Source organism: Hevea brasiliensis, chromosome 16 (assembly GCF_030052815.1).
Source record: "Hevea brasiliensis isolate MT/VB/25A 57/8 chromosome 16, ASM3005281v1, whole genome shotgun sequence".
NCBI lineage: Eukaryota > Viridiplantae > Streptophyta > Magnoliopsida > Malpighiales > Euphorbiaceae > Hevea > Hevea brasiliensis.
Window position 1 is genome coordinate 41,767,673 of NC_079508.1, and position 16,516 is coordinate 41,784,188.

The window sequence follows — 16,516 nt, forward strand, 5'->3', positions numbered from 1 at the left end:
ACTATACTAAGAGACAATTTTAAATTAATGATTATGTAGCATTCAATTTCATGGTCTAATTGTAAATTGAATCCTAGATACTAGTGACCATACAAAATTTTGGAGCACATTGGACAAGTTGCTCATGGTGTGTTCTATGTCTCTCTTTTAAAGGCTACCCACTCTAATATCTTTGCTACAATTATTATACCACCAGTTTTCTCTGTTAAGCTGCATGTGTAGCTTTTAATAAGTCTGATATAGTGCAATTTTAGTAGATTGTATTTGCTTAGCATGTCTTTAGATAATTGTTGCAAGATTTGTTATGATGGGCAAGAATTGAGAGATATTTGTTTACAAGTTTGTTGTTGCACTTGTACAAGTGGATGAGTTGTTAGCTAGCTATAATAGCTAAAAATTGAAGCTATCATATGCCAATTAAACAATGCAGTAATATTAGATGGCTAGAAATGGACTAGAAGTTTTATTATTTAGGATTCAAACCAATAATAAAAAAAATACACTAAAATAAAATCCAATTTCGGACATCATTAGCTTTATAGGGTCAAATTCAAATTTTTAAAGCTAAAATCACTGCCAATATGTGCAACACTTTGATGTTGGCTCATTTGGATTCCATCTCCATTGCTTTTTATTGAGGTACCATGATGACCATTTGTATTTTCCTGTCAAAGAAATAAAAATGAAAAATTACAATTCCTTATTAATGAAATGCCTATAAAAGAAAATTGAAAAACACCTTATTAGCTATCCAATTATAATTAACATGGGAATTATATTATTATATCATGATCACTGTTATTTTGTGTGATGATGTTTGTCATTCACTCTCTACCAACTACGCTCGTGCCACGTCCACATCGACCTCTTCTGCCTCTAGTTCTGCCATGGTTGCTTCCTCCATTCAATTCATATCTTGATAGGAATTAATTGCTTAATGGCTCGTCGTGGCTACAAGCCTGATTTGGATTCAAAATAGCAACTGAACTGTTTGAATTTGCAATGCCAGCATTTTCTAAGCCTACTGCAAAAGCTAACAATTCATCATTCCGTTATGATAAATTCCCCTTCAAAACTCGAAGCTACCTCTTAACATATTCCATCTTTTGCATGTTGTCAATAACAATTTTAGTTATTTGCTCAAAATCTCCCTCAAGTTTATGGTATTTCTTATATTCCTCTGTCATTGTTGGATAGCCTCTAGCAAAAAACTTTCTAATATATGGACAGTGCATATCTTTTCTTCACCTCCTAGTTAAATATATTTCATTAATTATCTCAATGCCTTTTATAACGATCACTTTCAAGATGTGGCAACAAAGTATTTCACTTGAATCGAATCTTCTATAATTGCAACTGAAATATTACTCATTTTCTCTAGATTCAATTTGGTAGACAAACTCCTTGTGGTACCAATCATTGATTATGCACCTCTCCATTATATTATATTTCTGCGTCTCATGCTCATTGCTTTCTTCATCCTCATATGACATCACAGCACCACAAGTGCTTAATCTGCTCTTGAACCAACTTGAACATTTCATGAGTGAAGGCACGTTGAAACTGTCTTCCCATCCAAACTAAGATGTGTAGATAACAACCCTGTTTTTAGATATGAACTCTAAAAGCAACTCCTTCTCAGTCTTCCCACATATGGCTATCTCATATTATTTGTTGAATTACTTCAATGTTCTTCTTGAATTAATGTAACCATCGAAGTAAGTATGCATGCCTTCACTTCTTTAGGTAGACATCATTCCCACCCAAAACATGTGTTTGAGATAAATGGGTACCAACTCTCCTTGTCAAAATAAGGCTTCATCAACCATTCATTATTTTTTAGTTTATACTTGGTCAAGAACTCGTTCCAATTTCTTTCAAACATCTCAATCATCATACTGTCGAATATTAAAGCCTTAAACTCATCGGTTGCATTTGTAAAATCTTCCATACCCTTAAACTTCTCTAACAATTTTCTAAGGATATGCTATAAACAGAATTTATGTCTTGTTTTAGGCATGACTTCCCTGATAGTAGCTCTGATGCTTTCACATTGATCAGTGAGAATTACATGGGGATGAATGTCTCCCATTGTTGAGAGCCAAATTGAGAAAACCCACTTGAAAGTCTCTACATCCTCATGGGAAACTAAGGCACAACCTAATAGAATAGATTGGCCATGGTGATTAACACCAACAAAATTTAGAAAAGGCATCTAGTATCAATTCACAAGGTAAGTTGTATCAAAGCATATAACATCATGGAATTCCTCATACGCAGCTCTACCTCGTGGATGAATCCATAACATATTTCTAAGCCTGCATTCCTAATCAACATCGATCTTGTAGAAGAAACTACTTTATATTACTTGCAACCTACAAAAGAGCTTTCAGATGGACTCAGCATCTTCATCATCTAGTCGTAACCTTCTCCTCCTATCAATAAAATTTTTGCAGTCTTTAGGCAAACATCCCATCTTTTCTAAACTATCGAATTGTACTTTTAGCAATTTAATGCTTTTAGAAGGCCTTATTCCAATTATATCATTAGGCTCCAGTGATCTTTTCACATCGTTAGACAAACCCCTGTGATGACTCATAAGCCTTAACATAGATGGATCCAATTGGTGGATATGGTTCCTTACAATTCATCCAATAACCCATAAGCCATTTTTTTTCAAAGAAGCATTTATTCTTATAGTACAATTCACCCAGTTAGTTGATTGACCACCATGTGGTTTGTTTTCCTTATCACAAGTAATTAGCACATATTTAGGGACTAAACCATTGCCTTTAGAAGTTGATCTTATCACAATTGAAAATCCTTTCAATCTGGCATGATGCTTGTAGAAATTTACCAAATCGTCCATAGTAGGAAAATGCATCCCAGTTTTTGGACCTTCCTCCACATTATAAGCAAGTTCATCATTATGAATATTTGAACGTTGGCCATCAATACCCGATTGAGATTCTTCAACCATGTCTTCTTCATCACCATGTAAAGGTGTGTTATTGAGTCCATTGGAAGGTTCATCGCTGAGAGAGTTTTCATCGAACAAGCTGTCATAATCTCTTATTCCTAATATATCATAGAGCTCTCTTTGCGTTCTCTCATTCTCAACCTCCGTTTTCCTTAATAAATATCATAAGATTCACTTACTATAGCATAAAATCTTGGACAATATTGCTATGACGTTATATTAGAATGGAAGAACATGAATAATTTTCTTTCTACCCTAAACCAACAACAAAGGAAATGTGTTTTTCTTTATTTTTTTTTCTAAGAGATAAAAATATAATTTGAATGAAAAAATATGAAATCAATTCTGATTGGTTTAATTTTTAGAAATGTTAGACATAATTGGTTAAATTTTTAGTGGGATATTATTGGTTGAGAGATTAGTAGGAGCTATTGATTAGTTGAAGGTTCGGTGGGACGTGATTGGTTGAGAGATTAGAGAGATTGAGACGTGAAGCTAATTGATCAAAGAATAGGAGGGCTATGATTAATTGGTTAGTTCAAAAATCAAAATTGAATCGAACCAAATTTCTACGAAAACCAAATTGAATTTTTGAAATAATCTGGTTCATCAGTTATTTCAGTCTGAACCGAATAATACTCACCCCTATATTATTGATTAACTAATAAAATTGATTATGATATAATTTATCATATTTACTTGATTTATGATCTAATTGTTAATAGATAAAATACTTTATTGAACTTGATTATGATCTAATTAATAATAGTTACTTGATTTATGATCTAAATAATTATAATCTATTTGATTAATTAATAAAATACCCTATTGAACTTGATTATGATCCAATTGATTATAGTTACTTAATTTATGATCTACTTGATTAATTTATAAAATATCTTATTGTACTTAATTTATAATCTAATTGATTATAGTTACTTGATTTATGATATAATTGATTATGATTTACTTGATTAATTTATAAAATACCCTATTGTACTTTATTATAATTTAATTGATCATAGTTACTTGATTTATGACCTAATTGATTATGATATACTTGATTATGATATAATTGATCTTAGTTACTTGATTTAGAATCTTATTGATTATGATCAACTTGATTAATAAATAAAATACGCGATTATACTTGATTATAATCTAATTGATCATAGTTACTTTATTTATGATCTAATTGATTATGATCTACTTAATTAATTAATAAAATACCCTATTGAACTTGATTGTGATCTAATTAATTATCATTACTCGATTTATGATCTAATTGATTATAATCTACTTGATTAATTGATAAAATATCTAATTGTACTTAATTATGATATAATTGATCATAGTTACTTGATTTATGATCTACTTGATTAATTAATAAAATACCCTATTGAACTTGATTATGATCTAATTAATTATAGTTATATCTAATTGATTAATTAATAAAATATCTAATTATACTTGATTGTGATATAATTGATTATAGTTACTTGATTTATGATCTAATTGATTAATTAATAAAATACTCTATTCCACTTCAGTATGTTCTAATTAATCATAATTACTTGATCTATGATTTAATTCATTATGATCTACTTAATTAATTTATAAATATCCTATTATACTTAATTATGATCTAATTAATTATAGTTACTTAATTTATGATCTAATTGATTATGAACTACTTGATTAATTTATAAAATACTCGATTATACTTGATTATCATCTAATTGATCATAGTTACTTGATTTATGATAGAATTATTTATGATCTACTTGATTAATATATAAAATACCTTATTATAGTTGATTATGATTTATTTGATCATGGTTACTTAATTTGTGACCTAATTGATTATGATATACTTGATTATGATCTAATTGATCATAGTTACTTGATTTATGATCTAATTGATCATGATCAACTTGATTAATTGATAAAATATGCGATTATACTTGATTGTGATCTAATTGATCATAATTACTTAATTTATGATCTATTTGATTAATTGATAAATTACCCAATAGTACTTGATTATGATGTAAATTACCATAATTACTTGATTTATGATCTAATTGATTATAATCTACTTGATTAATTGATAAAATACCTAATTGTACTTGATTAGGATCTAATTGATCATACTTACTTAATTTATTATCTAATTAATTATGATAAATTGATTGATTATTTGATAAATTACCCGATAGTACTTTATTAATATATAATTGATCATAGTTACTTGATTTAAGATCTAATTGAATAATAGTTACTTGATTAATTAATCTAATTAATTATGATGTAATTGATTAAAGTTATTTGATTAATTGACCTAATTGATAATGATCTAATTGATCATGTTACTTGATTTATAATCTAATTGGTTCATCGATTACCCAACTAGTTCGAATGGATCAACTTCGATTTGCTAAATAAAGGGTTTAAAGTTTGAAGTAAACCAATCAAACTAACCAATCATTGGTTCGATTCTAGCTTAAATTGAGCTAACCAACCAATTTGATCTAGTTCTAACAATATTGTATGAAATCAATTGTGATTGATTGAATTTTTAGTGCATTTAGGAATGATTGGTTTAAATTTTTGGTGGCTATGATTAGTTGAGAGTCGGCGGGTTCAAACATGTCAACTCTAGTTTGCTAAATAAAGAGTATGAAGCTTAAACCAAACTGGTCAAAACTAAACAAATCATTGGTTTGATTCTAGCTTAAATTGAACTGACTAGCCAGTGTGGTCCAGTTCTAATAACACTATATGAAATCAGTTCTTATTGGTTAGATTATTTGTGTGGTTAGACATGATTGGTTGAATTTTTAGTTGCCTATGATTAGTTGAGAGATTGGTAAAAATTATTGATTAGTTGAAATTTTGGTGGGATGTGATTAGTCAAAGAAAAAGAGGGCTATGATTAGTTGAGAGATCGGTGTGAGCTGATTAGTCAAAGAAGAGGAGGGCTATGATTGGTTAAGATATTGGTGAGAACTCATTGGTCAAAGAAGATGAGGGCTATGATTGGTTGAGGTATTAGTAAGAGTTGATTGGTCAAATAAGAGGAAAGCTATAATTGATTAAGAGATTGGTGAGAGTTGATTGGTCAAGGAAGAGGAGAGCTATAATTGGTTGTATTTTGGAGGGAAATGGTTTTGGAGGGAAAACAAATCAATTTGGAGTCAAAATGGTTTAAGGGTAAAGTAGGGATTTCACGACATTTGTACCTTTTTGTAAACTTTTTTTTTTTACATTAAGGGTTTTCCTTATATCGCTTTGGAGCTTCAATAAAGAATTAAACATGTGCATTTCAAGAGTGATTAAGTAGTTGATTTATCTGGCTATGCTAGACTAGACTAGGATGGGTCGGTGGGTCTACCCATAAGCACAAATGATTGCTACTACGATTGCAATATTAAAGCTTCAATTTTAACTTTTCAAGAGAAATTATAACCTAATTTTACTGGGTTTGTTGAAGTAATACAAAGAAGAAAGAAATTGGAATTTCTTTTGATTTTAGAAAATAATTTATTGATTTTGTTGGTTCCACTCAAAGGGAGCAATGAAATATACTAGATTAGGACTAATTAATTGAGCTAGAATAAAATGTAGAAGGCTTAATTAGAGTAAAATTTTATTTATGAAGTTAGCATTCGCAAAAAGTTAAGTCTTAAATGAAATCAAATGAAAAAAAAAAAAATTCATGGGCTACCCTAACACTTTAGCCTCTCAAAAATTACTCCTACCTTTATGTTTTTATCAATAATTTGAAATTCAAATTTTTATATAAAAAGACAATAATGTTCATTTATGGATATGAAAATAGACAATATTTAGAATTTTCACCAAAATGTTTTCATCAAATAGGCCAAAAAAAGCTCTTTCAAGATTTCTTACCTTGCACTGTTTAGGATTTTGACGTTATGTTTGCTTGATATGTGAATAATACAAATTAGGAAAACTATTATTTAATCCATTTATTTTAATGAAATTAAATATTTAGTTCCTATATTTTGAAAATACACTATTTTTTTTTTATAAATTGCCACTTTGCAATACTGTAAATTATCTAATCAATTAATGTGTGATAGGTTTCTGAACTATTCAATGAAAACCCAAAAAGATGCTAGTAATCACCAAGGCGCACAGTGCAGATTTTCTAAAAAATATATTATTTAATCCTTATATTTTGTTTTTATTAAATTCTTTAGTTCCTCCATCAAATTTACTATTAGTCAAAGAATTTTAATGCTACTCAAACTATTATTTAGTCCTTCTATTTTAGTGAAACTAATTAGTCGGTCCCTGTATTTTAAAAAACACAATATTTTAAAAAATATATTCCTGAATAAAAATGCAAATTTTACATTTTTTTAATTGTTCAAGTACTTTCATTTAACTTCTTGGCATTATTTTTGTGTTTTCTATTTTGGAAAACAATTTTCTTGGAATATTGCCTTGATTACTTAGAAATCTATGAGAACTCATAAACTTTTTTATGCAAACAACTTGTACCAATTTCCATCAAAAGATGAAAAGTAGAGAGAGAATGAAAGGGAAAGGGTGTTGATGTAGAGGGGGGAAAACATAGTGAAAGAAAAATAAGGAGGTGGTCAGGATAATTTGGGTGCAACAAAATAATTAGAAGGACTAAAGAGTTAACAAAACCAAATTACAAAGACTAATTAATATATTTTTAAAATGTATGAACGAATTAACTAGTTTTGCTAAAATAGAGGGACTAAATAGAAGTTTGACTGACATTGAGCAATAGAAAAATTTGATGATGGGAACTAAACAGTTTAATGGGCAAAAATGGGAAAACTAAATAGTGTAATTTTTATTTTTATATAGGAGGATTAAGTACTTAATTTTGTTAAATACATGAACTAAATAGTAATTTTTTTTGTTCATATAAATTTGCTTCCTTCACTAAAAATGACATAGTTTTATGTGCTTTGGTGTTACTACAAAAATGATCATGCTTACTATGTTTTCTAAATCTAACTATATAAATAAATTCTATTTGATGTTATTTATTTGCATTTTTAATTTGGTTGATCACTTTGTTTAACACCTTATTACATTGATTTGAGCAAATCAGTATTGATAGAATGTATGAGACTTTAAAAGAGTGAGAGAGAGAGAGGCTCCCCTTTCCCTTTAAAATTCTTCATCTTCTTTATCCTTTGACCATTTTTCACAACTCCCCCTCTTTTCTTTGCTTTAGGTGGCTACTAGTATATAGAGGTGGCGAATAGGATGAATCGACTTGGTTTGAATTATTTCAGGTTGTGGATCATAATCTTGCCTTTTTCAAATGAGTTTGGATTAGGTCATCTTAAGTTGTGGATTGGTTTATGTTATCCATTGTATCACCATACACAAATGATTTTTTATTAGTTTTTGGTCAATTTATAATTTGCAAATCAATTTACATTAAAATTCAAATCGTTCAAGTCAATCCAAATAGGTAAACTAGTAAACTTCGAATTGGATTGTAAGGATTATTGTATTGAACCCTAATTTTGTGAATCATTTGAGTTCAGGTAAGTTTGAGGTTTATGCAAGCTGAAATGAATTACATGTTACTTTGGATTGGGTAGATTCAAGTTAGATTAACAAGTAGAGTGGGTCAAACTTTGCCACTTCCCGTGTCATCTTCTCATTAGTAGTGACTCCCCATCTCTTCTTTTTTTTTTTTTTTTTTTTTTTATTTCCCACTAATATATATGTGTGTTTTGGTTTTTATGCAGATAATGATTAGATTTATTTTCCTTTAAAATATTTGTATTTGTTGGTTGGCTAATATATATATATATATATATATATATATATATATTTTGTCACATAGGATTTCAAATAATTACAATTATGTCAAGTGGTAAATTTTGATTGAATTTATTGATGGCAATTATTTTAAAATTTCCTAAATTATTATAATATAAAATTGTTATTTAATTTAATTTAATTTTCTAAATACAGTGAAAATTTTACTTATTAATTAATTTAACCTCTCAAATTTTGGTGATGCAACATCACTTTGGATATTTTACTAAATAAACAAAATATTATATGTAAAGTAAAAAAATTACTTTTCAAATATAATGTTTCTTTACTAAAATAATTATCAAAATTTCAAAATGTGCAATTTTTTTTATCGAAACTTTGTAAAAATAAAAATAAAAAAAACAATCATTTACTTTTATCCAATTAAAAATCCAAATATCACTCCTAAATTGATTTTGACATTTCAACTCTAAATCATGGTAAATTTTTTTTATATTTTCTAAACTGTTGTAATATATAATTATTATTTAATTTGACTTTCTAAATATAATCCAAATTTTACTCTTACTTAATTTAACTTTTTAAATTTAAGTAATAAAAAAATATTAATTATGTTAAAAATCAAATTTTTGACAGTTTAAAAGAGTTAATTATCTTTAATCTAGGTAGTTAACTATATACTAATTTTAACATTAAATTGTGTTAACTAATTTTAAATTTTTTAAAAGAAAAAAGAGAAAGATCAACAATAAATTTTTTTATTTTATATTACCCCTTAATTAATTTGATCTTTTAAATTTCTCTTTTTGTTATTTACTAATATCTATGTATGTTTTGGTTTCATGCCGATAATGATTAGACTTATTCTCTCATATATATATATTGTCACATAGGATTCAAGTAAATTACAATTATGCCAAGTGGTAAATTTTAATTGAATTTATTGATGATAATTATTTTAATATTTTCTAAATAATTATAATATATAATTATTATTTAATTTTATTAATAACAATTATTTCATATTTCTTAAATGATTATAATATATAATAATTATTTTATTTAATTTTTTAAATATAATCCAAATTTTACTCTGAATTAATTTAACCCCTCAATTCTGTTAATGCATCATCAGCGTGACTTTGGATATTTTACTAAATAAAAAAATATTATAAGTAAAGTAAAATTACTTTCCAAATATAATGTTTCCTCACTAAAATAATTATCAAAATTTCAAAACATAAAATTTTTTTATCCAAACTTTGTAAAAAAATAGCAATAACAATCATTTACTTTTATCCAATTAAAAATCCAAATATCACTTCTAAATTAATTTTGACTTTTCAACTCTAAGTAATGGTAAATTATTTCTATATTTACTAAATTGTTGTAATATATAATTATTATTTAATTTAATTTTTTAAATATAATCCAAATTTTACTCTTAATTAATTTAACCTTTTAAATTTAAGTAATAAAAAAGTATTAATTATGTTGAAAATCAAAATTTTGACAATTTAAAAGAGTTAATTATCTTTAATTTAGATAGTTAACAATCTACGAATTTCAAAATTAAATTATGTTAACTAATTTTAAATTTTTTAAAAGAAAAGGGGAAAAGGTCAATAATAATTTTTTTTATTTCATAAATAGTTGTAATATATAACTCCTTAATTAATTTAACTTTTCAAATCTAAATAATCTTGACATCTATTTATGAAGATTAAAAATTTAAATTTTTGTGAGAAATTAATGATTAATTTTTTTTTAAAGATGCCTAATTGTTAAAGGTAATGCAACATCAAGTTGACTTTGGGTATTTAACTAAATAAATAAAATATTATAAATAAAGTAAAAATTATTTTCTAAATATAATATCTTCTTACCAAAATAATTATCAAGATTTCAAAATGTATAATTTTTTAATTCAAATTTTCTTAAAAATAATAATAATTTTATTAATTAAAGTTTAATTATTAAAAAATATAAATTTTTATGAAAATTTGATCAATCTCTTAAGGAACTATGTTGTGAAAATTTATATGTTATAATTATAATGAGTAAAAATTTAAATGTTTACATTTATTTTTAATTTTAATTAATTGATCTTTTAATTTTATTAATTTTGTACTAATTTAAAAAATTGATAACAACTACATCTACTAACCAATTAAAATTATAAATATATAATCCTTTTCTTGAACCATATTACAATAGTAACTGTTGCTAATCGGGAATTGTAACTACTTCTTTTTTTTATTATTATTTAAAATTAATTATTCATCAACTCAAAATGTTGAAAATCAAAGCCTTGACAATTTAAAAGAGTTAATTTTTTTTAATTTGGATAGTTAACTATCCACTAGCTTTTAAATTAAAAAAAAAAAAAAAGAAATATCAACTTTAAATTTTTTTTATTTCCTAAATAGTTTTAATATATAATTATTATTTAATTTATTTTTAAAGATATTTTATATATTAAAATTACTATTAATGACGTGGTATTTACATCATTATTATATATACGAAAAGTATTAAAAAATAATACTCTTTTAAATATAAAAAATCAATTATTGTTCAATTTTAGAAAGGTGGTGCCATATTTTTAAATAGAAGGTATATATGTACCGAATGTATATCTTAATTTTTGAATATTTTTGCTTTTTCTATTAAAAGTTTTATATGGATTAGGATTTAGGCTTTATATGATTTGTTGCTTTGTTTTTTAATGATATTGTAGAAAGATGAACAACTCTTCTTGTAGTAATCATCAATCATCAATCAGACTAACTTACAAAAAATTCATGAAATCAAAAAGTACATTAAATAAAAATTACTATCATATGAATTGTGCCTTTTACTATTTAATCAGTTTAAATATTTTATCAATTTAATTTATATCTTTAAATCAAAATAGCTATTATATATTAGTTTCTAAAATTTATATGTAATAATTTATATTTATATAATACACAATTCAATATTATAAGAATATATATATATATATATATATATATATATATATATATATATATATATATATATATTAACTTTTAATTCGTATCATTTGTCATTCCGTTTAGTGAAAGCACTCACTAGCATTGATTTTCATGTGTCATATATCTAAATTTCTATAATGGACTCTCTAAATATATAAATATTTATATTGGAGTTCTGAATATTATAAACATAGCAACAATAACTAAATCTTAATTCCAAACCTATTAATTAGATATATGAATTATTTTTCGTTATCCAATTCTGTTAACATCAATATAATATTATCTAATTATTGTAAAGATTGAATTTATTTCTTTATTTAGTTACAAATTTAAACTTCGCTTAATTAACAAATAAAAAAAAAACCCTATAAAAACAAGGCTACTGCATGTGGGAGGTGCTTGGGCCTTCATTTCAATGGGGATTCATTCTCTCTTGCCCATGTTGAAAAGCGGCTTTGATATTCTGCAATTCCCTGATTACATCTACCATCTTCACTCTCTCTGTTGGAAGTTCCACAGCGCATGCAACTCCAATTCTCATCACTAAGACCAAACAGTTTAATAAGCCTTCTCTTCCATCATTTGATAGATCAATCCTCCGATCAACAACTTCCATTACTTTGTATGGCAAAGATCTCTCAACATAAACATGAAGATTTAGTCCATCTTTAAACGAATCATCGGTTGGTTTCTTCCCTGTAAACATCTCCAACAACAAAATTCCATAGCTATATATGTCTCCTTCTTTAAAAACCGTGTCACCTACGCCGTACTCAACAAATAGAATAACCTCATACAATTAACATTTATGAACAATGGCATTTGTTGCTTATTTCTTTACAGCTAATATTGTCAAAGCTTGCAAATCATATTACCGATGAGCTTTAGTTCACTGGTATTAGAGTCATATCTAAGATTATGAAGTCTGGAAAAATCAATTATGAAAGAAAAAAAAAATTGCAAATCACATTAAATTTAACTTTGTTGGCTGGGTAAAGTTGTGTAACCACTTTTGATCATAATAATTTATCAAGTAACAAATTAAATTTAGGGTTCTCTTAGAAATTACTCCTTCGTAAGGTGATTTTGGAAGAAATGAAAATTAGAAAACTTTATGAAATAGTAAATTTACACTTGGCATGCTTGACTCTGATGACGATTTATTGAGAATTATTTATCTTTAATTCTATAAAATTAGTTATGGTAGAGTCAAATTCTATTAAAATTAGTAAATAATACCTTTTAAATTGAATTCCACTTTCATTAAAATCCATATTCATTTTCCCTTTTTGAAAGATAAAAACATGGAAATGCAAAATGTACCAGGAGCAACATAGCCGATAGTTCCCTTGATTGCTGCAGAAGTACTGCTTCGATACTGATCAGGCCCACTAGAAATTGCATAGACAATCTTCGCCAATCCGAAATCTCCAAGACGGGCTGTCATCTCATTATCTAGAAGAACATTACTTGGCTGGAGATCACCGCGGATGATTGTGGATGGACAACCATTATGAAGATACTCTATTGCAGAAGCAATATCAATGGCAATGTTCAGCCTCTGCATTACTTTTAGATTTTCTGGAACTATTTGTTGCCCACCTTCCCATGCATTGCCAGGGTGCAACCATTTATCCAAGCTACCATTAGGCATGAATACATAAATCAGAGATCTGAGATCATTCCCTTGAAATCAATGCTAGAATAGGCACTCAGTAGCTTCATGAGATTTCTGTGCCTAATGGTTCTAAGAACTTTGCATTCTGACATGAAACTATGTGATGCTTCTCCCCGAAGCAGGTTTAGCACTTTCACCGCTATTTCTGTTCCTGTTGGTTCAAGAACTCCTTTGTAGACAGAACTATAGCTACCAGCACCAATTATATTGGACGTAGAGAATCCATCTCTGGCTTTGAAGAGTTCTGCATAGGATATTCTCAAAAATGGGAGATTGAATGATGGCATGGAAATTGTTTTCCTTCCAGACAATCTTTTCCTGTGCCAGAAAATTGAGGAACCCACCAACAATAGTAAAAATAATGCAGCACCAACCACTGAGATTGATACCATTAGTGAAGAGGAGGGCTTTTTCTTGTTGGATTTCGGGAGGAGGCAAGGAGGAAGCTTGAAATCTGCGATGCTTCCGCAGAGATGATTGTTTCCCAACAATGAAACTGCACTTAAATTCAAAAAGATTCCATGTTTTTAAATTTCTCCTTCAAGCCTATTAAAGGACAGATTAAAAAAGTTCAACCCATCAAGCGCAGCTATAGAATCTGGAATTTTCCCTGAAAGATTATTGCGCGAAATATCCAGCTCTCTAAAACCCTGCAAAGAACTAAAAACCTGAGGTATCTCTCCGACAAATGAGTTACCCTCCAGGTAAAGCAGTTCTAGATTAGAACACTTTCCAATAGAGCTTAGAATCGTACCAGATAATCTATTGTCGGATGGATCCAACTGTAGTAGGCTTTGAAGGATACCTACTTCTGATGGAATAGGACCAGAAAGTTGATTGTTAGATAAATATAATCCAACAGACAGAGAGAGGCCCATAATTTCTGGGGGTATTGAACCATTGAGACTATTGTCACGGAGATCTAACTCGATCAAGCCAGGAAGACTGCCAAGACTCGGAGATATGGTTCCATGGAAATTGTTGAATCTCATGTAAAGAACACTAAGGAAAGTTAAATTACCAAGTGAAGATGGGATAGTTCCCCTGAAGTTGTTTTAAGACAAAGTCAAATACTGCAATTGTTGAAATTTCCCGAAATCAATAAGAACAGGGCCGGAGAGAAAATTCCAACCGAGCTGCAAGAATCTCAAATTGACAATGTTTTCAAGACCCAGGGGAATGGTACCTTGCAACTGATTTTCTTGCAGATCCAGGATCCACATGTCTTTTGAGAGATTGGCTATGGATTTGGGAATAGATCCATTGAGAAAATTCCTTTCAACAGTGGTTTGTTCTAAACTGGAACAATGAGTTAAAGAATCAATGAAACTTAAGTCATCCTGAAGCTGATTGATCGCAAGTAACACATGGTGAAGATAGGGCAGCATTCCAAGATCTTTTGGAATTGAACCAGTAAAATGATTAGAGAGCAGAACAATTTGTTCAAGACCAGAAGCATTAGATAGCGTAACAGGTATTGACCCAGTAAAATTGTTATATGCAAGTACAAAGGAAGACAAATTAGGAAGAATGAGGCCTATATCAGAGGGGATTCTTCCATGTAATTGATTAAGGTACATGTTAAATATCTCAATACTGTAGATGTTATAGAGACCATGAGGAGGGGATTCTTCCATGTAATTGATTAAGGTACATGTTAAATATCTCAATACTGGAGATGTTATAGAGACCATGAGGAATCTCACCAGTTAGATTGTTTTCTGCAAATAACACATATATTAGCCTCCCAAGTCACGAAAGTTCTTCAGGAATTTGTCCTTGCAAACTATTTGCTCGTAGAGAGATTTGGTAAAGACATGAGCGATTACCTATAGAGGGAGGAATACTTTTTGTCAGATTATTTGTTCCCAAGCCCAGAGCACCAAGTTTTTGTAAAGAGCCTAACTCAGTAGGTATATTTCCGATGAGCTTGTTGTCGATGAGATCAAGGTACACAAGTTTGGAGCAATGAGACAAGTTTGCTTGTATATTCCCACCAAATGAATTGCTGGAGAGTATGAGATATCGCAAGCGTTGAAGACGATCAATCTCTTGTGGGATTTCGCCATGGAAGGTATTGTTTTGAAAGTTGAGGACCCTAAGAAAGGAAAGGTTTCCTATGTGAGGCGATAGAGATCCCACCAAGCCTCGTGATCTGAGGATCAAGGCTATGACTCTGCCGGATGTCGACGACTACACGCCAATCGCAGTAGTGCAAAGAATCATTCCAAGAACTCAAGTCTTGAAAAGGGTCTCGTTTTATAGCTTGTTTGAAAGATAACAATGCATGCCGATCAGTGACATTTCCCAAGCAAGTGGAAGGATTGGCGAAGTACAAGAACCAGCACAAGATGTCAATGTAGAAAGACAGCCACTTTACCATATTTTCTTTTTCCAGGAAAACAATAGACGGATGTTGCCGTAAGTGTAGCTCATATATATATATTCACACACGAATGATACATGTACCACGGGGACATACCACGAATGATGAGTAAAGAGGTCATGATTACGAGGAAGGATTGAGGGCCCAGTGGCAATTTCTTTCATTTGTTTGTTGGACATTGTTATATGTAGGTAAGATTTAAACAATGTGCTTTCTTTTTGGACCTATAAATACTCGGTGAAAATTTTCGCGGGATATGGTGGGCGTATCTCCCTTCGGGGAAAAAAAAAAAGGGTAGGCGTATCTCCGCTTTTAATTGGGTCACATGACGGACACGTGATATAATCTTGTAAATCCCATAGTTTTTTTTTTCAAATAGATATATTAGAATTTTATTAATCAAATTCAAATTGATATAAATAATACACCAGGAACTCTCTCCTGAATACTAAATATGAAATAAACGTTCATAATAAATAAAGCATAATAAAGTTCATAACTCTTAAGTGAAATTTAAGATAGAGATCACGACAAAACAAATAGAGTTTAAAAATGGCTGAACGATTCTTTAAATCTTCTATACCTGACTTTATTATTTAGGAATTAATTACGTATGATGAAGGAAAAGAATTTGAAACACTAATTCAATTAGAAAAACAGGTCAT

General features: G+C 28.7%; 1 pseudogene; it reads right to left on the minus strand.

Annotated features, from left to right (window-relative positions):
- Positions 1-12,199: 12,199 nt before the first annotated feature.
- Positions 12,200-15,848, minus strand: LOC131174617 (probable LRR receptor-like serine/threonine-protein kinase At3g47570; annotated as a pseudogene).
- Positions 15,849-16,516: the final 668 nt, after the last annotated feature.